This window comes from Macaca thibetana, chromosome 6, assembly GCF_024542745.1.
Source record: "Macaca thibetana thibetana isolate TM-01 chromosome 6, ASM2454274v1, whole genome shotgun sequence".
In the NCBI taxonomy this organism is placed as follows: Eukaryota; Metazoa; Chordata; class Mammalia; order Primates; family Cercopithecidae; genus Macaca; species Macaca thibetana.
Genome location: NC_065583.1, coordinates 139,601,320 through 139,628,366, shown reverse-complemented (window position 1 = coordinate 139,628,366; position 27,047 = coordinate 139,601,320). Strand labels below are relative to the sequence as shown.

Below are 27,047 nucleotides of genomic sequence, written 5' to 3'. Positions count from 1 at the left end.
AGGGTGAAATCCCATCTCTACAAAAATACAAAAATTAGCCAGGCATGGTGGTGCATGCCTGTAATTCCAGCTACTTGGGAGGCTGAGGTGGGAGAAATGCTTGAACCCGGGAGGGGTAGGTTGCAGTGCACCAAGATTGCACCATTGTACTCCAGCCTGGGCAACAGAGCAAGACTCTCTCTGTTTAAAAAAAAAAAAAAAAAAAAGTGTGCCTTAAAATACAAGGATATTTCTATTTTATCCTGAAGGCAATAAGAAACCAGTCTTAGCCATGGAGTCACTGCCGTAGATTTGTTTCTTAGAAAAAAATACATGAATCCTGGATGCAGCTGAGGAAAGTGAGTGAATTTCTAGAGTCTAATAAGTGTTTCTCAACCTTTTTTTTTTTTCATTATCACCTCCTAAGGAGGCTTTTTAGACATTATTTTCCCAAGCAACCCACCAATCCCCATGAAACTTTAATACCCCAGAAATGCTATCTATGTCTTTATGCACTGTATGTGCTTTACGCACAAAATAAATAACTTTCTTGCTCCATCCACCCCCACTCAACAACCAACTTTCACCTTCTGAGGACTGCTAATATGACATCCCTCTAGACTAAGCCCATGAAATACTTGCCCACCACTGCCATGCTCCGTCTCCAGCTGGTCATCTACCAGCATCCTAGCTGGATTCCCTCTTTGTCACTCTAGCACAGGGGTTCTCAACCTCTGCATTTGGGGCTGGATATTTCTTAGTTGAGCAAGGCTATCCTGTGCATTATAGGATACTGAGCAGCATCCCTGGCCTCTGCCTTTGGAAGCTAGTAGCACTCCCTCACCCAGTTGTGACAACCAAAAATGTCTTCAGACATTGCCAACATCCCCTAATTGAGGTCCACTACTTTGGTGCTTTAGTCCCTAGTTCGTCTACTCCTACAAGCAAAATATGCAATTACAGTGACTAATTTTTCCTCCCCAGAGAGATAGCACCTCTGGGCTGGAGGGATACTAGGAAGGAAAAGTCCTTGTCCTTTTGGCATCCTCTCACCCCACGAACTACTTCTGTGTCTTTTCTTTTGTAACTCTGAACTCTCCAGTTCAGGCCTCCAGGTCCTAAGTTCATAATCTCATTACAACTAATCCTGTTTACAGCCATTCTCTTGGCAGAACAATCTTGTCTGGACCAAGGCTCTTTCCTTACCACCCAGTGTTCTTGTTGCTCCATTGTTCCTGGGGACTGTGGCCTGGCTGAGTATAAGCTTTCATTGATAGGGTTTATCCTGTTTACAGGGAGTCTGCAGAAGGGCCTCATCAAATACTTCCATCCCTTCCTTCAATAAATGGCTCCCTTTGATCTGTGCAAGGCAAAACTTTGTTTATCAGAAGCTGGGCTTCCTCTAGCTGATGATGGGGACATCCTGTCCCAGAAAGGCTCCCCAAAATAACACCTTCTGAATTTCAGAATATTTTCAGGTTCCTCTACTTTGGAAGCATTTTTTTTTTTTTTTTTTTTCATGACATCTCTTATGGCAAGCAAAGAAAGGAGCTGATTTTGCATTTTGAAGCCCAAGGTAGCACAAAGTTGAACAGGGTCACCGCCAAAAACGAGGAAAGGACAGTGTTAATAATAATATAAACATGTGCAACTAGAACAATATATAAGATTCAGGTGTAATCCTTTTTCATATTGTCAATTTAAAACTAGAAGTTATCTAACAAGGTGAAAAAGAGGTCATGGGTGTCAGTCATCTATATAACAGGATGGTAGAAGCTAGCTGAATTATGTGGATGAATGGTAAGGGCGATTTTACATTTTCTGAGCCAGGTAAAGTGCTCTATTTACAGCAGTGGTTCTCAAAGTGTGGTCTCTAGTCCAGCAGCATGACCTGGAAACTTTTTAGAAATGTAAGTTATCAAGCCTCATCCCAGATAGTGAATTGGAAACTCTGGAGGGGGGCCCAGGCATCTGTAAGCTAACAAGCCCTTTAAGTGATGTGATTCTCATGCATGCTGAAGTTTGAGAACCTCTGAGCTGCCTCAATATTCCTCAAACTTCGGCATACACAAGAATCACTTAAGAAGCTAAAATGCAGATTCCCAGATCCCATCCCTAAAGATGCAGGTTCACTTGGTCTAGAGTGGACCCAGAGAAGTTTGCATTGCTAATAAGCATCCCAGGGTGATATGGGTGCAACTGGTCCATGAACCAAGCGTCGAGGAGCATTGGCCTGTATATAAAGGAGTGGTAGAAATTGTCCGTATTGCTCCAGTCTTATTCTAAAGAGGCTCCCTCCGTGGCTAAGAATGAGCCAGTATCTCAATTCATCTTCCCTTCCCAGTCATCTCATGAAGTAGGCTGCTAAGATTACCTATTGTGGCAGGTGGTTCTTTTCAGGATTACTCTAATACTAGAAGGTTAGATTGGCCCCATGGATTCCTTTCACACTGACATCTGAAGCACATTGCTAACTCCTAACCTGGGATTGGACTCATGCTGCTGGCCTGGAGGCAAAAGCTTTTTATCCCATTACTAGTTCCTTGAACCACAATCCAAGTCACAATTTGGTTTTCCCAAGAGTTTTGTTTTGCACTGCTGATGCATTCCAGTCATTGTTGGGATGCATTTTCCTTCTCCTCTTTCCCTCCAGCCCCTGGGCAATGCCACACATGTATATATAGCCTCCTAGTGTGAACTTACTCAAATCCTAACCCTCTCTCCCAGAGCGTGTCTCTGCTGCAAGGCACCGGGCCCTTTGCTCTGCAGAACTGCGCTTGCAAGACCGCTATCAACTCCTAATCCCAGCTCAGAAAGGGAGCCTCTGCGACTCATTCATCCCCCTCCAGGTACAGTATTGCTGGGGTTTGCTTCCTTCCTTCCTGGCTTTGTGTCCCATGTCCCCTTAAATCTAAAGGACCTGTCCCTTTAGATTTCTTTCCACTCTGCTTTAATACCAGTTGTGAGGGGCTTTCGGGGCTCTGACCTTGCCTCTTTGTCCTACAAAGGAGTATTTCTTGTGTGGTTTCCTGTGATCTGTACTCACCCAGACTTTCTCTAGTCAATCCTTGGCATCCTACAGGGACGGTCCTCCTCAGTCTTCAGGCACTGTAATGATACCAGCCCTTGTTTAGAGAGCCAGAGTAGAAATGGTCGCTGTGTACGGTTGTACAGTTTGTGCACTGTACAGACACCTGAGGAAGAGAGCAAGTGGGTAGGAAAATCCAGCTTGCACTCTGCTCACCAAGATGAGTGAAGCTGCTCTGTGGAAACCTGGAGGAAGGTACATTCTTTTGCTTTTTTTCCATGTTGGATATTGATAGAATCACATATAACTACATTAGATTATCAGCTAAAACCAGATTAGTGTGTTTTATTGTCATGTCATTGTGTATGTGAACATGAAGACTTTCAGAGTGCCTGAAAATATTTTATGAGAAATAGTTAAATAGGTTCCCTTTCTATTTTTCATTACTAGACTTTATTTCTTAGAGCAGATTTAGGTTTACAAAAACCCTGAGCACAAAGTACAGAGAGCTTCATATACCCCTGCCCACCCCATCCACCCCACTCCAAGTCTCCCCTATTATTAACATCTTATGTTAGTGTGATACATTTGTTGCAATTGATGAATCAATATTAATAGATTAGTATGAACTAAAGTTCATAGTATTCATTACTATGTATACTATGTATACCCTTCGCGTTGTGCATTCTATGGGTTTTGACAATCATGTGATGACATATATGCACCCTTAAGGTATCTTACACAGTAGCTTCGTTGCTATTGCTAAAACTCCGCTGTGCTCCACCTGTTCATCCTCCTTTTCTTCCCTGCCTTCTCCAGGCCCTAACAACCACTGATCTTTTAACCATCTCCATTGTTTAGAGGAAAGTACACTTTTTTTCTTTGTACAAAGAACTATCTGCCAGCCAAAACCACAGGATGCTTCTGCCCAGAGGGACACCATTTTTAAAAATATGCACAAAGGTTCTATCGCAGCCAGCCAATGCCTTGAATCCAAGCTCTAACCCAATTCAAGACCTTTCCCTGGATCACATCCGTGTGTCCTGTCTCTCTTGTTTTCCCTTATCCATCTAGCACATCCTTTTCCTGGTAAACATTTCTATCTTTGTCTGTTTAGGCTGCTATAACAAAAATACCATAGTCTGGGTAGCTTAAACAAAAATCATTTATTTCTCACAGATCTGTAGGCTGGGAATTCCAAGATCAAGGCACCAGGCAGAATCAGAGCCTGGTGAGCACCCACTTCCTGGTTCTTAGAGGACTTTCTTATCATGTCTTCACATAGCAAAAGGGACAAGGGAGCTGTCTGGGGTCTCTTTTATAAGGGCACTAATCTCACTCATGAGGCCTCCATCCTCAAACCTAATCCCTTCTCCAAGGCCCCACGTGCTAATACCATCACATTAAGGGTTAGAATTTTAACATATGAATTTGAGAGAGACATAAATATTCATTCTGTCGCAATTACCTTATGCGCCCCTCTCATCTACCCACCCGTCCATCTCCCTTCTCTTCTCTGATACATCTTCTATGTCAGCCCTGTCTGAAAGCATTTTCTGCAATGATGAGAATGTTCTACCCCTGTGCGGTCCAATATAATAGCCACTGGCTGCATGTGGCTATTGAGCACTTGAAATGTGTCTCATGTGACAGAACTGAATTTTTAAGTTACATTTCATTTGAATAATTTAAACTTAACTCCATGTGGCAAACAACAATTGTGTTAGACAGCACAGGTTTAAGTTTTTACCTATGCCAGATTCCCCATTCTAATAGAATTCATAAACATCCCCCCAGTATCATACTGAACATCCTCCCCTTCCCCTCCCACTTTTTTTTTTTTTTTTTTTTTTTTTGGTTTTGAGACAAGAGTCTAGCTCTGTCACCCAGGCTGGAGTGCAGTGGCTCGATCTCGGCTCACTGCAACCTCTGCCTCCCAGGTTCAAGGGATTCTCCTGCCTCAGCCTCCTGAGTAACTGGGATTACAGGCATGCACCACTACGCCTGGCTAATTTTTGTATTTTTAGTAGAGACAGGGTTTCACCATGTTGGTCAGGCTGGTCTTGAACTCCTGGCCTCGTGATCCGCCCACCTCAGCCTCCCAAAGTGCTGGGATTACAGGCATGAGCCACCACGCTCAGCCGCTCCTTCCCCTTGATTCTTTCCTGGCTAATCAGAAAAGATACAATTCTTCCTGACCCCATTGCTGAAATAGTCAGCTACAATGTCCATTACATTTATTACCGTTAAATTTGCATATATATGTACAACTGTTATATATCCATATAAACTAAAAATAGTTTTAAAAGCATTAGTTTAATTTAATTAAACTAATTAAACTATGAGTTTTTTCTAAAAAATAGAAAAAATATGCACATATGCTGCTGTCTCATGTAACATATCTTTTTTTGTTGTTGTTCTAGACAGAGTCTTGCTCTGTCACCCAGGCTGGAATGCAGTGATGCAATCTCGGCTCACTGAAATCTCCACCTCCCAGGTTCAAGCATTTCTTATGCCTCAGCCTCCCGAGTAGCTGAGATTACAGGCATTTGCCACCACACGCGGCTAATTTTTTGTTTTTAGTAGAGACAGGGTTTCGCCATGTTGGCCAGGATGGTCTCAAACTCCTGGCCTCAACTGATCTGCCCACCTCAGCCTCCCAAAGTGCTAGGATTACAGGTGTGAGCCACTATGCCCAGACTCACATAATGTACTTAAAATTTCTTTAATTTATGAAGCTAGTTGATGTTGCTTGACTATACCTTTTAATTCTTCCCTCTTTTTTTTCTTAAAGAAATTTCCAATTTCTTTAAAATTTTCTGTTTAAAACTCTATACTCCTAGAAAACAGAGTAGAGTTACATAACTAATGCTTTATTTGGCAAAAACTACAAGGCCATAGTTAGTAAGCTAATATGTGCCAGTTCAGATGATTGTGGCACCACCTTTAAGGTATGAAAAGAGAAGAAGGGAAGAAATAATAACACTGAAAGAAATTAAGAGTTGAAGTTCCAAGAGTCAGCATGGAGTGGGGTTGAGGAACTATGGACTGTGGCTCTTGGGAGGCTGGAGTTAGTGGTAAGCATGTCTGTGCCACCAACCAGTCCAGGGCATTGGTCATATCACTGAATCTCTCAGAGACTCAGCTCTCTGCTTCACAGCATGCAGGTTTTCACTAGACACTCCAATTTAAGGTGTCTTCTAGATCACAATGCTCTTTGGGTCAAACACAGTCTTAGGAATAACTAGGAAAGTTGAAACAAACTTTTGTCACACAGACTATTTCACATCATCCCACCTCCTACACCCCCTTCTCCCACCTAGCAATGTTTGTGACGAATACACCAACTTTCCTGAGGACAAGAGCAAAACAATATTTTAAGAAACAACAAAACTCAGTTCAGAGTGAGTCACTTGGCCTGACCATGGTGGCTAAACTGACCACAAAACTTTGTGAATAGTCTATATGGTGTCCTTCAAACATCTGCACAAACCTTTTATTTCCAGTGCTTTGAACAGAAATAAACACAGTCATTAAGCCAAATTCTACATTCCACAAAACAGATGAAAAGTTAAAGCATAACGTGAAGTCCAAAACATTAGTGTGGAGTCCTCAGCTGAATACCTCTTGCCAGTATGCCCATGTGAGCAGTCAGTTAAACGCCTGGTGTCTGTTACATGAGCAGTGGGAAATCTTTGCATACAAAAATGTGTGAGTTGTACTAAAGTAAAATCAGTATTCTGGATCCCTTAGTGTGCACATAATTACCACTTAGGGTTCTAAGTGAAATTGTTTGCTAATGGCAACTAAAATGTGACATGGCCCAGAGTGCAAAAATTGATTCATAACTTGGGAAGGTTTGACTAGATTGCCCTTAGGCAAGTGCCTAGAGGGTTTTCCCATCTCTCCCTAAACCTTGCTTCTGTCCCAATGTACAAAATACGAATAGGGTTGTCGTGAAGATTAAATGGAACTAGGGCAGGTCTTCTGGACAGATACTATTACAGTGCTGCAAGCCCTTCCTTCAGAATCCTTGGCACCATTACAGTTCTACATTTATTTATATCATCATTTGACTACTGTCCCTCAGCTGACTGAAGATTCCATAAGGACAGGATTTATGTCAACTTTTTCTCAACATTGCATCACTGCCTCCTCACAGAGCCTGGCATATAAAAGGGAGTCCACAAAAATCTTTGACTGAAATGTGTAAGCCATTTGCAGTTACTGGTGTGAAATCCCTGGGTTTGGATCCTGTGTGCTTGGACGAGTAATGTTTCTGCCTCTGCCTTAGTTTCTGCTTTCTGTAAAGGGGAGATAATAATGGCATGTACTTGATTGAATAGTTGACAGTTGTACAAATTTAGTGGGATAATACTTGCAAAGAGCTTGGAACAGGGTCTGGTACATGGTGAGGACTCAATACATGCTAATGAATTTTGATGATGGTGGTGGTGGCGGTGGACATGCAATAAGTTCTTGGTAAATAATAGCTCTTCTTCTAATTGTTATTCACAGTCATCATTGAACAAGTATTTGCCTTTTGATTATCAGTCATATGGTGGTCCTCAGTTACCTATAATATCACAGGACCACTGCTTTACCTTTCTATGTTATGCCAGGCACAGAGGACACAGGCAGTGTCAAAGGAGTTATCCAAATGATGTTAACAATGGTACACAGGTCTCTAGGGTCCAAGGAAAAGTTACCAAGTATTTTCCCACCTCCCCACTTTTATCTCCCTCTTACTTCCCAGTCCCTTCCCCCAATGCTTGTGTGGTCTTCTGGCTCTTGACCAGTCCTCCCTGGGGATTTTCAAGTCCCCCAGCTTGCAAATCAGCCTCCCCTAGAGGATCAGTCTCTACTCATCATAGTCAAAGGATGTAATCTGTTCTCATGTGGAAATAATTTATTCAGAGAAGGCAAATGATCAAAGCTTGTATTTCTGTATTCAGGAGAGGAAGAGAAAATAATAGAAAAGACTTGAGGCTAATTCTAGATCCTGCATTTACTAAGTCACCTCTGATAAATTACTTGGTGAATTATGTCTTAGAAAAACCATTGTTTTGGTAGGAATAATCAATGTGGGATCCGTGTCCCGGGTTTGTAAGAATTAAATGAGTTAACTGCATAGACATTCTAGTTCCGATTAGATAAGTGAGTTTCTAAACAGTGAAAAGCAGAAATTTTGCCACACCCTGCCCTCACAATTCTAGCATTTCCAGGTTTCCAAATCTGGGAAATGTAGCTAAGGGCTTTTCCTTTCTCTAGGGACTCCCTTTACAAGTGGTGGAGCTACTTTCTGCCCAAGAACAAAGAAGGAGGGAGGACACACACACACATTTTTTTCTCTGCCTTCTGACACTTTGCTATTGCAAATCTAATTTGGGAATTAAATTTTAATAATTCTAAAATCCCATTTCAGTACTTTCCATAAACTATTATTTAATGGAATAAGGCTATCAAATCTTATCCTTAACCCTTCTCCCAGTTTTTTAAATTTCATGATACCAGGTTTGAATTTTATAGCATTTTCAAGAATCACTTGGGATTAATTTGGGATTCAATTTCACTTGAGAACTAGCTGTTGTAAAGTTAAATTATTTTTAATAAGCAAAATTACTTTCATCCATTTTATTTTTTTAATAGTTAAGGACCATTTACTTTGATATTCATAGTCCTCTAAAGTATAACATAAGCATTACTGTTTCTTGTTTAAACACGATCTAACAAGATCAATAGCTAACTTGTAAAAAAAAATGGGGAAAGGAGTTAGCCCTACACTTAAAGGAGGCAGTATCCCAAAGAATATGGTTTTTAAAATGAAATCAATAACAGAGCTCTTCAATGTAAAAGTATAATAAATACCAATAAACATATGCATAATTGGATCTACTTTATTTTTATGGGTAAAATGTATAAATGCATTGCTAACCTATAGATAGGTGATTTGGAGAAATAATGAAGTGCTCAGAGCGTTTCATACACTTTCTAGAGTAATTCCAGTTCTAAAGAAAAATTTCCAGGTAAATTCTCAAGTTCAGATCATAATGTGCCTTTTATCCTATTATGGGCCATTTCTTTCCTGAGCATTTAAAGGACAATATCTGAGATGTGCTTGATTAATCCATAGGGATTTAAGGCCTTTTGAAAAAGGTACTCAAAGACCTAAGCAAATATACATTCTGAATTTTATAAATACTGTATTATTTACTTATTTGTCTTAGCAAAATTGCATATCTTACTAACAACTGCAACTACATGTAACATTTAATTCAAAAAACAAGTAGGGAAGAAAAATGAGGTTTAGTTAAAATTGAAAATTCGTTTCTTTTCTCTGGAATACTGACTTCTGTGAGGATTTTGAACAATGAGGTCAATAAAAGTATTTAAGCCACGGGGAATGATTGGACAGTCTCGCCATCCTGAATGATTGGACAGTCTCGCCATCCTGCATACAGTGTCCTTCATATTAAAATTCTTCCTCAAGCCCTTTCTTCTCCCCTTCCTTCCTTTTCAGACTGAGCACTTGATCAGAGAAAACCTGCTTGGCTGTGTAGCTCTGAGAGTTTGGTTTCCCAGAGGACAGACTCTGGCCTCTCAACCTAGAACTTTCCATCTGTGTGACCTTGGTCTAGTGGCTTAACCTTCAGAACCTCAGTCTACTCATCTGCAACTGAGTACCCATGTCGCATGTTAATTTTGGTATTATATTGAATATTGGGGATTTTGCTAACGGGAGAATGGTTTCCATCAAAACCTCCAACTGCAGTTAACTTATGCTTTGATATAATGTTGCTCTAGGTCAAAAATAAAATAGACCTTGGGACATGTATTAATGGATAGAGTCAGAAATACAGATTCCAAATTCTACAGTAGCAACTGAGAAGGAACAGAAGGCAGGTCATGTCTCCAGGCCAGGGCCTTTGAATCCCTACACCTAATGTAGGCCCAGGCACGTGGTAAGCACTAGATATATGTGCTTTTGAAGGGTCTTTTGATGGATTTGTTAATGATAAGTTGCCCTGACTAGAATGAAGCTGGTAAAACTAGAAGGCAATAGAGATTTATGGATTAGGAGCAAAAGGTGGGAATCTAGCATGCTGGGTTCAAATTCCAGCTTTAAAGTGACTTTGGGCAATGTTATTTCTCAGATTCTGGGTTTGAATCTGATCATTCTTCTCCCTATTTGTCCCCCATCCCATATACTCTCTTAAAACAGTAACAACCACCACCACCACCACCATCTTTAATGGCTTTTCACTGCCTTCAGGACAAAGTTCCAGTGTGGCCCACAGCATCTGGTCCCTGCCTCTCTCACCAGTCTTCTCTTGCTAGTTCTCTTAGCTTAAGCAATAGTGGCCCTTTATTTTCAGTCCTTCAGAAGTGCTACCTGACTCTTTCTTGCTCCTGGGCCATCTTGTCCAATAGCATCTTGTCTCATCTGCCTGGAATGATTTTCACCTCCAGCACCAGTAACGCCTCCCTGTTTGCCGGAATAACTCTTAATGTCCAGGCTTAAACATCTTTTTTATCCGTGAGGTTTTTCTTCCCATCCCTGTCTAGGTTAGGGCCCCTGGTATATGCTCCTCAGTTTCCCTCTTTCTTGACACTCACCGCATTGGGATGTCTGTTTCCCCATTAGACTCCATGAGATATTTGTGTGTTTGTAGAGGGCTGGGGTGGGGAGGGGTAAGGGGCAGGAGGTCTACTTTTTTCAGTACTGTATTCCCAGAGTATAGTCCTGTGGCTGTTCATAAAACTCACTGAATGGATGAGTGAAGGATTTAATATCAAGAGACCAACATCAGTCTACCTCATAGACTGGTGAAGGGTAATGGAGATCAGCACAATTCTTGGCACATAGTTAGTGTCTCAGTCAATGGTGGCTATTATTAATAATACAAATGCTTAATTTATGGATTTCTTTCATTTCTACATTCTTTGGTGGACATTTTCCAAAAACTAGAGTTAAAGGAAGATATGCAAGCTGCCATTTTGCATCCATTTGTCCGAAAACTATTTGAGAGTTTTAAAGCAGAACGAGTTGAAACAATGTGCCAGACCTAAAATTGGAGCCAACACAGAAAATGGCTTTGATGTGATGGATCTAGTGTAATTGTGTGTTTGCAAGGGCCTCGGGTCTGGCTACGCTCCAGGTGTAAGCATCCCTAACCCAGTCTATCAATCAGATGTTACCAGTTTGAAGGTTTTTGTTTTTTTTAAACTCAAATATGAGCGGTGCCTATAGGAATCTACATGTTAGCACTTGGAAAATGACTACAGTATCACATAAAAACACAATTTGCAAAAGATAATTATGGAATCCACATGAAAGTCTTACATCTAAGGCTTCTAAATGAATAATGAAAGGTGAATACTGTAACTGCAGCTAGAATTCTAAGGTAGGATTTTCATAATGAGGACCATATTATGTACAGCTTGGTGTAACAGACTTGTATCTTCTTTTATTTAAACATTATAAGTGTGAGACTTCTTTTATTTTCAACTGACCAGGTGTCTTAAGTTACAAACTTTGCTGAAAATTTAACATAGGTAGGATAGTTTATGATGATTCTTAGCAATGGAAGAAACTGAGTTAAAAGAATGAGGCCATAATGTTGCTATGTCATGGGTCAGAGTCAATGTTTTAAAATTGACTTTTAATTAAGACACCTGCGTGACAAGAGTGAAACTCCATCTCAAAAAAAAAAAAAAAAAAAAAGAAAGAAAGAAAAGAAAAGAAAGAAAGAAAGAAAAAGATAAGCAAAGAAAAAAAGAGAACCAAAAGCTTTTACCAGAACCCCAGGCAAATATCTACTTATGTCTCAGTGGCTGGGAAAGTGGGGAAAAAGGGAAGGGATACTGGATAAGTAACCAACAGTGATGCTACACTCGGCTTAGTTGCTTCATATTATCCGACTTGCAGATGGGAAACGGAAGGGGATTGACTGATCTGGGTCATCAATCGTGCTCTCTTGGTGGGGAGTGGATGAAGAAGAGAAGATGTGACAGGTCACTTCTGGCAGCTTCCACGTCTGTAATAGCTTAACTAGCAAGGGAACTCACTGACAATATTTTGCTATTGACTTATATTTTTAAATTATGTTATTTAGAATAAAGTAGATAGCCATGTGAGCTGACCTAGATGCTTTCCTTCATGAGAAAAAAAATGAGCAACCATATGTAATGGTTCATATGTGACTCTGAATGACTGTGTGTCCCTATATTTTAGAAATCTCTGGGCCTTCCTGATGTCCAGGTTGACACGCAGCCTGTTTTGCCAAGTTGGAAAGAGATCTGAAAATCCCATTCCATTTTATTTGAAGAAACTACCACAGCATTTCTTCTTCTAACCCTAATGGGAAGCACATGGAGATCACTGAATGTTGGGAGCCCTTCTATGCCCAAATTATGTTTTTTAAGCAAAGGGCTATGATAAAGCGACCTCTAAACATGACCCTGGCAAAAGTCAACAGCCTTGCTTGTTCTGGCTATGTTCCTGATGTAATCCAGGGCTCTGGGAAGATTTACTTTAATTACAACCCCTTTTACTGTGTTCCTCATGGTCTCTTACATAACATGTATTACAGTTACTAAAACTGAAATTTTCATCTTTGAGCTAATTAAATGGATGTAATTTGTACTCGACTTCTTTCTTTTAGAAGAGCTGGTTAAGTCAGTATGCTGTACTGTTTTTCTAAAGCACACATAACTTAAAATCTCTTTATTTCTTTAATTTTTGTACTGAAGTAAAACTTTAGCTTTTGTATTCTATTACAAAGATAATAAAAAGACTTATGGCATCATCCAATTTTTCTTTAGCCATCATACAATATCCTATGAAGAATATTTCTTTGGAAAGCATTTTCTTCCTTTTTAAAAAATAAATTTTACTGTGTATGTTTGAGGCTTACAACACGATGTGAGGAGATGCATGTATTAATAGACAGTAAAACGGTTACTATAATTAAGCAAATTCGCATATCTATCCTCTCACATAGTCACTTTTGTGTGTGTGTATGACAAAAGCTGCTGAACTCTACTTATTTAACAAAAATTCCTAATGCAATACAATTTTATTACCTATAGTCCCTATTTTTTACATGAGATCTCTGGGTGTGTTCATCATACTTATCTGCTACTTTTTATCCTTTGACCTACATCTCCCTATTTTCTCCCCACTGACCCCTAACCACTGTTTTATTCTCCTTGTCTATTTGATTTTTTGTTTTAAGATTACACATATAAGTTAGGTCATGCACTATTTTTTTCTGTGTCTGGCTTACTCACTTAGCATAGTGTCCAGGTGCATTTATGTTGTGGCAAGCATTAGGATCTCCTTCTTTTTTAAAGCTAAATAATATTCCAGCGTGTGTGTGTGTGTGCGTATGTATATGGATATATGCCACATTTCTTTATCCATTCATTTGTTGACACTTAGGTTGTTTCCATGTCTTGACTATGGAACAGTACCACAGTGAACACGAGAGCACAGATATCTTTATGAGTGGGTGATTTCATCTTTGTGTGTATACCCAGAAGAGGGACTGCTGGGTCATATGGTAGTTCCATTTTTTAATTTCTTTAGGAGCCTCCATACTGTTTTCTCTAATGGCTGTATCAATCTAAATTGCCACCAACATTGTACAAGGGTTCTCTTTTCTCTACCACCTCACCAATATTTGTTATTTCTTGACTTTTCAGTAATAGTCCTATTATCAAAAGGGTGTGATATGGTATCGAATGAGTATGAGATGGTGTCTCACAGTGGCTTTAATTTGCATTTCCGTGGTTGTATTAATCCATTTTCATGCTGCTGATAAAGACATACTCGAGACTGGGTAATTCATTAAAAAAAAAAAAAAAAAGAGGTTTAATGGACTCACAGTTCCACGTGGCTGGGGGGGCCTCACATGGCAGAAGGCAAAAGGTACACCTTCCATGGCAGCAGGCAAGAGAGAATGAGAGCCAAGCGAAAAGGGAAACCCCTTATAAAACCATCAGATCTCATGAGACTTATTCACTACCATGAGAACAGTATGGGGGAAACTACCCTCATGATTCAATTATTTCCCACTGGGTCCCTCCCACAACACATAGGAATTACGGAAGTTATAATTCAAGGTGAGATTTGGGTGGGGGCACAGCCAAACCATATCAATGGTGTTTAGTGATGCTGAGTACCTTTTTCCTATACCTGTTGATCGTTTTTATGTCTTCTCTGGAGCAATGTCTGTTCAGGTTCTTTACCCCTTTTTAAATCAGGTTATTTATTTTTCTGGTATTGAGTTATAATTGTTCTTTATAAATTTGGGGTATTAACCCCTTATCACATATGTGCTTTACAAGTACTTTTCCCCAGTCTGTAGGTTGCCTTTTCTTTTAGTTGACTGTTTCCTTTGCAGTGCAGAAGCTTTTTAGTTCGATGTAGTCTCATTTATTTATTTTTGCTTTTGTAGCTTGAACTTTTGGTGTGGGTGCTTTCTTAATATACTAATAAGTTCTCATGAGAATTGGTTCATTTCCAAAAAGCCTTGCATGGTGCTTACATATGAAAGTGAAAATCTACATTAATTAACATAAAGCATATGATTAATAGTAGAAACACTCCATTCTCCATGTATCATGAAAATATTAGCATATGTTAGAATGTCAGATCAAAAAAATGTTTTAAGTTGTACCATATTACTGATCATGAAATTTATAAATCATAATTTTGGACTTCAGTTCAACAGCAGTTCCATGTAACAAGCAAGCATCAACTGAACGTGTTAACGTGTTATGTATGTGCAAGGCACTCTGCTCAGAGTATAGAGAGGAATTAGCATACTGCAGTGCCTGTTCTCAAAGGACTCTTATTCCATCAAGAGGAAACAGACAAATCAACAAATAATTACAATGCAATGCGATCAAACACAATGATAAAAAGTTACACAGAGACCGGATTTAACTCTGTTGGAGGATGGTGAAGAGAGGGCGTCAGAGAGGGTTCAGAAGGAAGGCAATGCCTGATGAATAGCTTCTTGATTGAAGGGTGCTGAGGAAGTGGCAGCAGGGCATTCCCTGGGCAGAAGGAAACCAAATAAGGGTTGTGATAAAAGTGCAGATTAGCAGTGATGAGAACTGAAACTAAGACAGTGCCAGTGAAATGCTGGCAGGGGATGAATCTGCAGTACTTTGGAGGTAACACTGAAAACCTGGCAATTTGATTTCGTATTGTCCAAAAAGGTTACTGAAAATGAAACTTACTGGTGGTTCATGGAGATAATTTTGCTGGTCTTTTCTTTTTAATAGATCACTCGATTTGAAGCGAAGTTTTAACAAACACTATATATGCATAATTTATTTTAATTTGAATATTTTATTTATATATATATATATACATATAAATGCCCAAGGCTGTTTGCATAAATAGTATATTTCTAAGGTATTTGTTCTTGCATAGCAACAGACTGAAGGCAAAATAAGAAAAGGATGTAAGTATTTAGTGAACATGAAGAAAAAACCAAATTGAGTCTCACTGATCCTTCCATCTCCTTTCTGCCTGATTGAAGGAGTTACTTGGTCACCTACCTCTGCATATTAGTAGAAAAGTGTTCCCAATCCTGTCTAATAAATTGCCAAGCAACAAGCTGCCTGATGTATTCATTCTATCAATATGTTCTGAGATGCTTGGAACCGGCAATAGAGAAATCAAGAAGAGGCTGTAGCCAGGCATGGTGTCACGTGCTACTTGCGAGGCGGAGGAGCAGGGATCACTTGAGCCCAGGAGTTTGAGGCTGCAGTGACCTATGATCATGAGACTGCACTTCAGCCTGGGCAACAGAGAGGACCCCATCTCTAAAAAAAAAAAAAAAAAAAAAAAAAAAGGGTGGGGGGGGGAGAAATAGTCATTTGTCCAGTGTAATAAGCACATTCTTAGAAGTGAGGCTTGCAAGAATGCGGAGAAGTGAGCTAACTCTGCCTTGTGGCAAAAGAAACGCTTCACAAAAGAAGTGATAACGCAGCTTTGAAGGTTTTAAGAATGGGGAAAAGGAGGAACGTGTGATGGCATTCAAATATAGGATATTGTGTGAGATTACATTATTGTTTCCAATGATTTGTTCCATCTCCCTATGACAGGGTTATATTTCCCTGCCCCATTTAAGGTCAGTTTTGGCCATGTGACTTGCTTAGGCCAATAAAATGTGAACAGAAGTGATTTGTGTCATTTATGAGCAAAATTCATCCCGACATTCCAATATTACTCTTCTCCCTCTGACATGTGAGAAAACCATTTCCAGAAAGGACCTGCTCATTCCATTTCAGTCCCAGAAAAAAAGAAGACTCTTGGAATAAAGCTGAGGCCAACCTGCAGCCAATGTGTAATATACATGCAAGAAATAGACCTTGCTGTTGAAAACCTCCAACACATGGGATGCTGGTTATAGCAGCATACCTTAGGAAAGCTGATTAACACAGAAATAGTCACTGAAAAGGCACAGGACTATGAAAGGGCATGGAGTGGTTGAGGAATGGTGAGAAGTTCAGATTGGCTGAGAGTGTAGACTCTGCATTTAGGGAGAGACAGCCAGATATACTCCAGAAAGGTAGCCTGGGAACAGATTTTCAAAGGATCTTTAAGGTCCTGCTAGGAAAGTTGAGTTTCAGTCTTTAAATGGTAGAAAGCCAGCAGAAGCTAAGGAGTGACGTGGTAAGATTTTTTTTTCTCAGAAAGATGATTCTGATAGGAGGGGAATGACGCTAGTACCAGGGAAATCAGCTAAAGCATCTTTATAATCCTAACCACCACTATTTATTATGCACGTACCATGTGTGAGGCATTTTGCGTCTATTTGCCAAAGTAATACTCACAACCGCCCCCTGTGGTAGATATTGCAATGATCCTTTTTTTATAGATGAGGAAACTGAGGCACAGAGAGGTGGAATAACTTGGCTAAGTCACTCCAAAAGACATTGTAGCATTAGAGTTCCATCCCAAGCAGTCTGGGTGCCAGAATCCATACTCTTCACCACTATATCCCACTCTCAGAAGCCTAGAAAGTGGTAATAAGCATCTGAAGCACATGGAGCTAGAGAAGAAGGTCTCGAGTCTCATATTTATGGGGCTGCAGAGGCTGAAGGTGGGCATGAGGTGAAGCTTAGGGGTGACAGAGATGGAGGAGCTACAGATAATGCCTCATTCTTTACTGAAGACGCTCAATCAGTGCTAAAGCAATGACTTGGAACATGGAAACAGAAGAGCAGGTTTAGGAAAGGAAAATGACGAGTTTTGCTTGGGATGCATCAATTTTGAGGCAGATGTGAGGCACCAGGTGGAGACGGCAGTTAGAATACGGGGTGGAGACAGATCCAGGTGGGGCAGAAGGCCAGGTAGTAGATTAATTCACCCTGGCAGATGTAGAAAGTGACTTGAAAAGAGTGTCAAGGGAAGAATTTGGAGGAACCCCATGATTTAAGGGGTAGATCTAGGAGGAAGAGCCAGAGAAACTTTGACTGGGAGGCAGTGATAAAGGAAAGGAAGGTGGCAGGCAGAGAAGAGAGGATGGGTTTTCAAAATACTGATCGCCACAATGACTTAAAACTGGAGGAATTAGGAGGCAACCACAGCCACCTCTGTTTGTGGCACACTCCAGCCATAGTGACTTTGAGAAACAAGAACCTCCACTTCCACAGCAGCATAAATCACATCGTACCTTATAAGTGTCCCAGTGGAGGAGGTGCGAGGATGCATTTGGGTGGAGGTGGAGAAAAAGTAGAAGATGAGCTTCCCTGATGATGACTCTCATAGATGTAAGTACTCTTATACTAATTTATAACTGCAGAACTTATTTATGAACTTCTAAAATGACAGATTCCCATAAATGGGGAAAAAAGTGCATTGCTTCAATTTACAGGAATTGCCTAATTCCAAACATAGTAATGAGAAGGATTTAAAATTAAAATCCTTTCTGGAACACTCTTTTACCTGGAAGAGCTAGCTTATTAGAGTCACCTCTTATGTGTTCTCCATTAACACTATTACATTTCAACAGCCTGTAACTAGTTCAAAGAATATTAAGATATTTGCATAGAATTCCCCAGGCTTTTGGATGACCTAGTAGAATATTACATTTTTAAAAACATACGAATAGCTCAAAGCTACACAGAGTTTATTATGCAACATTCTATTAGGAAAAGCTCAAATGAAAGCTTTATAGTAGAAGAAAGTATTACAGTATTTTGTCTATAACATAAATGACTTTCTTGGTGAGTATACCTCAAATGATTGAGGTATGTTGAGATGGTGTTTGGAAAATGTTTCATGGAAACAAACCTTGGAAACTTGGGGTTAAACAATCTAGATTTTATTTTTCTATTGCAGGACTTCTGAGAACCTTCAGTGTGCTGGTTTACATTGCATAGCTCTAGAGATGGGTATTATGTAGGAGTTCGTACATTTATCTGACCATACATAGATTCCTCTCTTTTTTTTTTTTTCCAAAAAACATTTGACCTACTTTATGAAATGTCCTATATAGCAGATTATATTTCTGTTCAAAATGTCAGCTGCTCCTCCCTGTGGTATCCTTCTTCTGTAGAAATGTTATCCTTCTCTACTTCACTGACCCCAGCTGTGGCCACGTGACCTGTTTTGGCTAAAGTAACATGGCTGTGGGTAAGGTGTGTTGCTTCTATCAGACACTCGAAGAGCCAGGTGTAGTTCATCTTTTCTTTTTATCCTTTGCCACAAGACCAGCTATGTCCCAAAGTTTGTTCTGACATCTTAGAGTTCTGGAGAGTCCTTGAATGGAAATGGAAATGCATAAAAAATAAGTCTTTGAAATTGTAAGCCATTAATATTTTGCATCATTTGTTACCAGCTAACTGAGCCTAAGCTGACTAATGCCTTCTACTTCAAAGTATTTCTAAATTATCTGAACCTTTACCACTTTTCACAGGTGTACTCATTCTGTATGGATTGTCTAAATGAGGAAGTGTTCTTGGAATTATTCTTTAGGTTAGGACAGTACACTTGAAGGTGAACTAAAAATACATATATATGAAACATGTCTTAAAGAAATGGTGTCTAGGCTGGGCGCAGTGGCTCACGCCTGTAATCCCAGCACTTTGGGAGGCTGAGGCAGTCAGAGCACCAGAGGTCAGGAGTTTGAGACCAGCCTGACCAACATGGTGAAACCCTGTCTCTACTAAAAATACAAAAAGAAAGTTAGCTGGGTGTGGTGGTGTGCACCTGTAATCTCAGCTACTCAGGAGACTGAAGCATGAGAATCACTTGAACCCAGGAGGCAGAGATTGCAGTGAGCACACCACTACACTACACACTATAGCCTGAGTGACAGAGTGAGACTCTGTCAAAAAAAAAAAAAAAAAAAGAAATGGTGTCTAGTAGTTACCTGGAGTGAGTATTCTTGGCTGGGCGCAGTGGCTAACGCTTGTAACCTCAGCACTTTCAGAGGCCAAGGCAGGCGGATCACCTGAGGTTGGGAGTTCGAGACCAGCCTGACCAACATGGAGAAACCCCTTCTCTACTAAAAATACAAAATTAGCTGGGCATGGTGGTGCATACCTGTAATCCCAGCTACTCTGGAGGCTGAGGCAGGGGAATCACTTGAACCCGGGAGGCGGACGTTGCCGTGAGCCAAGATCGCACCATTGCACTCCAGCCTGGGCAACAAGAGCAAAACTCTGTCTCAAAAAAAAAAAAAAAAAAAAAAAAGAAAGAAAGAAAGAAAAGAAAAGAAAAGAATATTCATAAGCTCAATTCTGAGAAATTCTGATTTAATGGGCCTTGGATGGGTTCTAGGAATCTGAATTTTAAACCAGCTATTACCAATGCAGGTGATCTGTTAACCACACCTTGGAAAATGCCTCTCTAAAGCCACCGTTCGATTAACAGTCATGTGATAACATGCATTTAAATAAACGTCATTTCAATTTAAGAAGGCACCATGGAGGGTCTTCCTTTGAATTCCTGGAAGCATGTATGAAATCAGTTTTATCGCATTTGAGTTTATATTCATTATATTTTGTGCAAAATATTTTATGCACAAATGATACTTTCATGCTTAAATGCCTATCTTGTTCAAAAAGCCTGATTCTAAATGACCCTTAGCTCTTTCAAACAATAAAACCAAAACCAATCTGCTTTTAAAAGATTAAGTTTTGTTACCAATGAAGATCAGGGGCTACTTCAGTTGCAAGTGACAGAAATTTAATTCAAACTGTCTTAAGCAAAACAAACATTGGTTACAGAGCTAAAACGTCCATGGTTTTTGAGAGGATGAAGTTCTTGGTTGATGGGGTAGGACATGTCAGAACTGGAGATAAGACCTTTGGGAAGGCGTCTGGGAGGTAGGGATGCTATCAGTCAGCAGGCAGGAAGAGGAGGGTATGCAGGTTCTTGTGGGAGGAAGACTAGGCAGGCACCTGGACAGTGTGGGAACAGGTGAAGGGGTAGTCTCGGCAGATGACTGGCACTGGGGAGATTTGGCCAGGTCTGATAAGTGGAAGTCCTGACAGCTGGGTAGGGAATAACCAGAAAGGTAAGGAGTAGGTAGGTAGGCAGAACGAGAGGTGTCAGTCGGCTGAAATGAGGGCTCCACGTACAATTAGATCTAGATATGCAAAACGTAGCTTCAAATATCTGTTTCTTTCCATCAATCAGCACTGCTTCCTCCTCCATAGTTAGTTAGCTTCATACTCAGACATTAAGTCAGAATGAGAAGAAAGGAGAGGGAGGAGAATGAGTTGGCTGGATGCCATGACCAGATGTTTAGAAACCAAATCATAAAAATATTTTCAACTAGTGTCTTTGAATGCCTTGAGCTTTTCATGAAATTCTTATAACTTTCAGTATCTGTTTATGTCATCAGTGTCAGTTCAAATCGATTCCACTGACAGCTTGATCAATGATTTCCAATTTTATCTCAGACAAACGCAGTATGGTTCAATCAATGGTTTTGCTTATGTGAGCACTTTAGGATTGTGTCCACAGATCTATTTCTACTTACAAATTTAGTTTCAGACTGTTGCTTGACTAATTTCACAACTTTGTGCTTTGAATGTGTCTGAATATTGCCCCGAATCCCTCCCCGTAACAGGCATGAAGAAAACCTGAGATAGAAATAATACGCACTTGATTACTTGATCCTTTCTTATCACAGGCAACTAACTACTGTAACCAGATGATTCCCTGCTGACACTATTGTGATACCTGCCAAAGAAACTGTCTAATGTCACGTTAACACCTTAAAAATGACAACCAGCCAGGCCTCCAAGCCTTCTTTCACTCTTGGCGTTTGTAGTTGCTTGCTTATCGGATGGTATCTTGTTTCTATGACTCCAAGTGCTGGCTCGCATTATAGTCAACTGGAACCAAGAAAATGCCAGCAAGTCTGTCATGGAAAGCTAGGCCTATAATGCACAGGCCAACCCTCTTTAACCAAAAATTATCTGGCTCTGGATGCCAAGAGTGCCAAGGTTGAGCAAGGTTGTGCCTGTTTTAGATGATCATAGGAACTCTGGCTCTTACCTGTGAGAAATTGAAAGGCATGATCAGGTTTTAAGCAAAAGGAATAATCATCCAAGTTACATTTTTAAACAGGATTGTTCTGGATATGATGTTGACCACAGATGGCAGTGGAGCAAGGAGGAAGCAGAGAGAACTGTTAGCAGATTATTGCAATAACAGACAAGAGATGATAGTGACTTAGACCAGCAGGGTGGTTTTTGATGTTCACAACTTTAAATTTGGTTCTTTTATCCCTACCATAGAGATGAGGAAACAGAGGCTGAGGGAGGAATATTACCAGGCCACATGGCTGATTAAACCATGGCATTAGTATGTGGGCCCAGGAGTGTGATTTCAAAGCTATGCTCTTTCCACAGGTTATGATGCCCTTCCCCCATCACCTTCCTCTGTATCTCTTTCTCAAACAAAATGCAAAACCAGTGGCACAGGAGTAAATCCTAAAAAGAGCAATCTTCCCAAGGTTCCTTTCTAGGCCTACCATTCCAAGTATCTGAGTTAAACCGACTTGAGCCTGGGTCATCTCAGTTACCCAAATCTGTCTCTTTAAATTTCCCCCTAAGGACAGGATTGGTCCCAGAACTCAGAGCAAGGATGAGTCTATAGGTGGGGGGCTTCTGGGTCCTACAGAGGATGGATAAGAGATACGAGAGGTGGGAAACCAGTCCAGCACGTTTTCTGGATCAGCAGACTGTGTCATGTGTGTTTGTTAATCTGTGCCCCAAACCACAGCTGCCCATGAACTCAGCACAGCCATTAGTGGATTTCTGACAGTCTATGGCAGGCAGCCTTGTGTTCTTCACATTTGTCACAAGTTAGACTTTAAACAATTCAGAGTGGTCTCTTTCCATGTATAGGAAGCTCTCTCTGGGCAAATAGTGGGTAACCAGCACATCAGACAATGGCATCAGGTTGCAAACTTGTCTCTGTAAATTGAAGTAATCAGAAACAAACAGACACAAAGTTGTTTTATAAAACCTCTTAAAGTATAATATACATAAATATAAGTGCACGTATCATAAATGTATATATTGATGAATTTTTATAAGCTAAACACCAAGAAACAGAACATTGTCAGTACCCTGGGGCCCCCACCATACCCTTCCAATCACTACTCTTTCAAGAGTAGCCACCATTCCTGACTTTTAATACTGTAAATTGGTTTTGCCAGTTTTTGAACTTTTTCTAAGTGGAATCACATAAAATGTTCTTGACTTATTTCCTCCAACATCACATTTTGTGAGATTCATCTGTGTTGTGTAAAGTTTAGAGCATTTATTCTCTCTGTTATATAATATGACATATGAATACAAAACAGTTGATCTGTTTTACTTGGAGGGACATGTGGATAGTTTCCAGTTTGGAGTTATTATGAATAGTGTGCTGTGACAATTTCAGTACATGCCTTTTGGTGAAAACACGCACAAGTTCCTGTTGAGTATGTATGTAGGTGTGGAATTGCAGGGTTGCAAGAGAAAAAAGATGTCTTGATAGGATGAAATATAACATCTTCTAGCTAGAGAGGTAAAACAATGTGTATAGATATTACAGGGAAGGTTTGGATAGGCTCAAGAATGAAAGCAAAAGTCCAGAGCTTAGGAAAAGACTGTGACCATCAGGATGCAAAGTAGAGCATAGTCTAAGCTAAGGAAAATGATGGTGAGCTTAGATAGCTAGGTAACTTGCAGAAACCAAGTGGCAGCAGTGTTGGGTAGTAAAGGGCTCTGGTTGAAAGATCTGAGTTTGAACTTGCTCTGAGTGTGACTGTGTAACTGGAGTGTGTCACTTGACAGCTCAAAGCCTTGACTTTCCCTTACAGAAAATTGTTAAGAAGATTAAATTCATACATTCAACAATGATTAACTACCTATCCGTGTGCTGAAGACCGGGGATCCAGCAGTAAACAAAAAAGTGTCCTTATCCTCATTGACTTTACTGGGAAGGAATACCCATGGTAAACAATGGCCATTTAATGACAATTATGAAAATTGCAATAACAGAATCTAACCAGTCTGGAGGGTCTGGGAGGAGTCTCTGAGGCAAGTAGACAAGAGCCAGGCCAAGAATTGGGGTGAGAAATTTCAGGGAGATGAAATAGCATGAGGGAAGTCTATAGAGGGAAGGAGCCTGGCATGTGTAAGAAAAACAGACAGTGAGTGTGGCTGATATGAGTAAGCAGAGAGGAGAGCAAGGGAAAGACCAGATGCAGTGTCAGGCCAGGCTTTTAAGTGGTGGGCTTACCTTGATTGCTTTTTTTGGTTTTGTTTTGTTTTGTTTTTTTGAGATGGAGTCTCACTCTGTTGCCCAGGCTGGAAAGCAGTGGTGCCATCTCGGCTCACTGCAACCTCTACCTCCCAGGTTCAAGCAATTCTCCTGCCTCAGCCTCCCAAGTAGCTTAGGACTATAGGCATATGCTACCACGCTCGACTAATTTTTGTATTTTTAGTAGAGATGGGGTTTCACCATGTTGGTCAGGCTGGTCTCGAGTAATCAGCCAGCCTCAGCCTCAAGTGATCTATCCCCCTCAGGCTCCCAAAGTGCTGGGATTACAGGCATGAGCCACTGCGCCCAGCCCCTTGATTGCTTTTTAAGCATTTTAAACTGAAGGCAAAAAGAGGGTTGGGAAATAGGCTGGGAGTGGTGACAAAATCAGGAAAGTGCAAAAATATATGCTGATTTGTGAATTTGCATTTCAGTATTCATCCATTCATTCATTTATATTTATGGGATGAGTGACTACCAAGTGAATCTGATCCCGTCTGAAATTATTTGGGTGTCAATAACTACTGAATAGGATGAATGCATAAACAGTAACTTACAAGGTCAACACACCGGCAAAAGACATTCTGTTTAAAATTATTTAATTTCATTTGTTCTGATATTAAGTTAGTTCTTTCAGTAGATTTTCATTCTAGGGATAGTCACTGATATTTGTTGAATGCTTACCATGCATCAACTTCTGTTCTAATACGGTAATACGTAACAGGCGTGTTTTCGCATTCACACCTCACCACAACAACGCAGACAGGTAGGATTCATCATTATCCCCCACTTTACTGATGGTGAAGTAGACAGTGAAAGGCACGTTGGCCCACTGGCCTGAGATCACCTAGTTAGTAAGTGGAGAGTCAAGATTCACACTCAAGCAGTCTGATTTCAACTCAAAAGCTCTTAATGGCTACTTCTAACTTCCAGAAAGAAGTCACAGACAAGCAATACAAACATCTGGTGGGTTTAATTGTTGCATTTCTCATTTTAAATTAGTAAATTGGCATTGTGCATTACACATTAAGCTCTGTGGGCTCATTACTGTGATTTGATTCTCTAGAGTTTTGCTCCCTTTTAGTGAACTAATAAGGCTGAATTTCCAAACCTGAAATCCAGCTGTGGATCAATGGTTAGAACACAGGAGAGTGACAGGACCAAAGATGGGGAAAGCTGCAGCAGCCACGTCTTGCAGGTTATATAGACCATGCGCACAGTTTGAACTGTTCCCTAGTGTGTAGGGAAGGAGTATGATTGGTTAGGAGGTGATCACGACAAGTTTGGGTGAGAGATGGTGGTGACTTAGACCACTGCGATGGCAGTTAAAAAGGAGATGAAATAACAAATTCTAAGTAAAAGGCTGCACAAAGTGCTTGGCATGTAGTAGGTGTGCTATTAAGGGGTAGCTATTGTTAACAACTATGGCAAATTCATTTCAATCCAGCAGGTCACATTTCATGGATTGGAAATGACTGCCTGAAGCATAGCATTGGAAAGATATTCTGACCCCGCTTCAGCCCCGCAAAGGAGGAGCACTAGGATAGACTGGAGATGTGTGTCATAAGCTCTGGATAAACAGGTGGTAGCATGAATGATTTAACACCCTCCCCTTGGTGCTGTTCTCATGATAGTGAGTTCTTGCAAGATCTGGTTGTTTAAAAAGCGTGTAGCACCTTTCCCTCACTCTATCTATCTTGTTCCTGCTCCTGCCATGTAAGACACCTGCTCCTTCTTTGCCTTCTGCATGATTGGAAGCTTCCTAAGGTCACCAAAAAGCAGAAGCTGCTATGCTTCCGTATAGCCTGTAGAATTGTGAGCCAATTAAACCTCTTTTCTTTATAAATTACCCAGTCTCAGGTATTTCTTTATAGTAATGTGAGAAGAGACTAATATACAAGTAAAGACAACATTTTAATACAGATGATTTTGAATCATTTTTCTCCATAATAACATTCAAAGACAAAGAGGGCTTAAGCTATAGTAAAAACAATACTTTTTATTAGAAAAAAACAATACCTAATGGATGATGAACTACAGAAACTTACAAAATTGACCTTGGGTTTGAAAGTATTCATGAGCAATGCCCTCCCTGCAAACAAAAGATTCCACAGGCAAGTTAGTTTGACTTAGGTCAAATGTTTTAGCCTCTCTTAGAGATTCATGATGCATGTTAGCATGCTAAAAGTTCAGAAAAGGAAGCACACTAAAAGACACATTTTTAAGGTTGTTTAACCAGAAGTTTCCAAATTCATTGACCATGGGATTTTTTTTTTTCACTTTATACTTAACATCCCATAGAAACATAATACCTGCATTAATATTGCATTATGATAACAAGACATTGTGCTACAAAATTTGTAATGTCATCTTTTTCTTCTGGCTTTTGTACAGCTCAATCAGTAGGAGCAAAGGAGAGGAGGAGAAGGAGACTAGTGCTTTTTTTTTTTTTTTTTTTTGAGCTGGAATGCAATGGTGCAATCTCGGCTTACTGCAACCTCTGCCTCCTGGGTTCAGGTGACTCTCCTGCCCCAGCCTCCTGAGTAGCTGGGACTACAGACACCCACCACCACCCCCGACTAATTGTTTTTGTATTTTTAGTAGAGACAGGGTTTCACCATGTTGGCCAGGCTGGTCTCGAACTTCTGACTTCAAGTGATCTGCCTGCCTCAGCCTCCCAAAGTGCTGGAATTACAGGCGTGAGCCACTGTGCCCGGCTGACCAGTCCATATTATTTGCTTGTTTCTAGAGAACGATGCTCACTTAATGATAACTGGTTGTATATAGCTCCACCTTGGCTCTGAATCTGATCACTGATGTTGTGGCTAACAATATTTAATCTCTGGATGATGAAGATCGAGTTGCAGCCTACACCCACATTTTGAAGTTGCTTAAATTTGGACTACTCAGGAGACACACAGATTCTGCAGATGTGAGCCAGTCACAGAACACTAGGGCTTATTCATTTTCAAAGTTTCCAATTTTTAGTTCAGTGCTTCGTACATAAAAGAGACTCACAAATGGCTTTTGAGTAATGAATGAATACACAAATGAATGAATAATTATGGTAACTATTTTTGCTCATGAGAAAAGGTAACTAATTATAAGACCAGTAAGTATTGCACCAAATCTAGGATAAATTTTAAATAACACAATAGCCTTAAAATTAAACAAGAGTTCCTTTATTTGTTCTGTGGAGATTTAGCAAGTTAGATCTACTTTTGTCTGAATTATACATGCTGA

At 40.2% G+C, this 27,047-nt stretch overlaps 1 protein-coding gene across 1 annotated transcript in view; it reads left to right on the top strand.

Moving 5' to 3' along the window:
• Positions 1 to 2,684: 2,684 nt before the first annotated feature.
• The window catches only part of LIFR (LIF receptor subunit alpha), a 114,404-nt gene continuing 90,041 nt past the window's right edge, over positions 2,685 to 27,047 (top strand). Inside the window, exon 1 of the mRNA XM_050795111.1 lies at positions 2,685 to 2,828. The gene's annotated coding sequence lies outside the window, so the exon portion shown is untranslated. The remainder of the gene's footprint in view (positions 2,829 to 27,047) is intronic.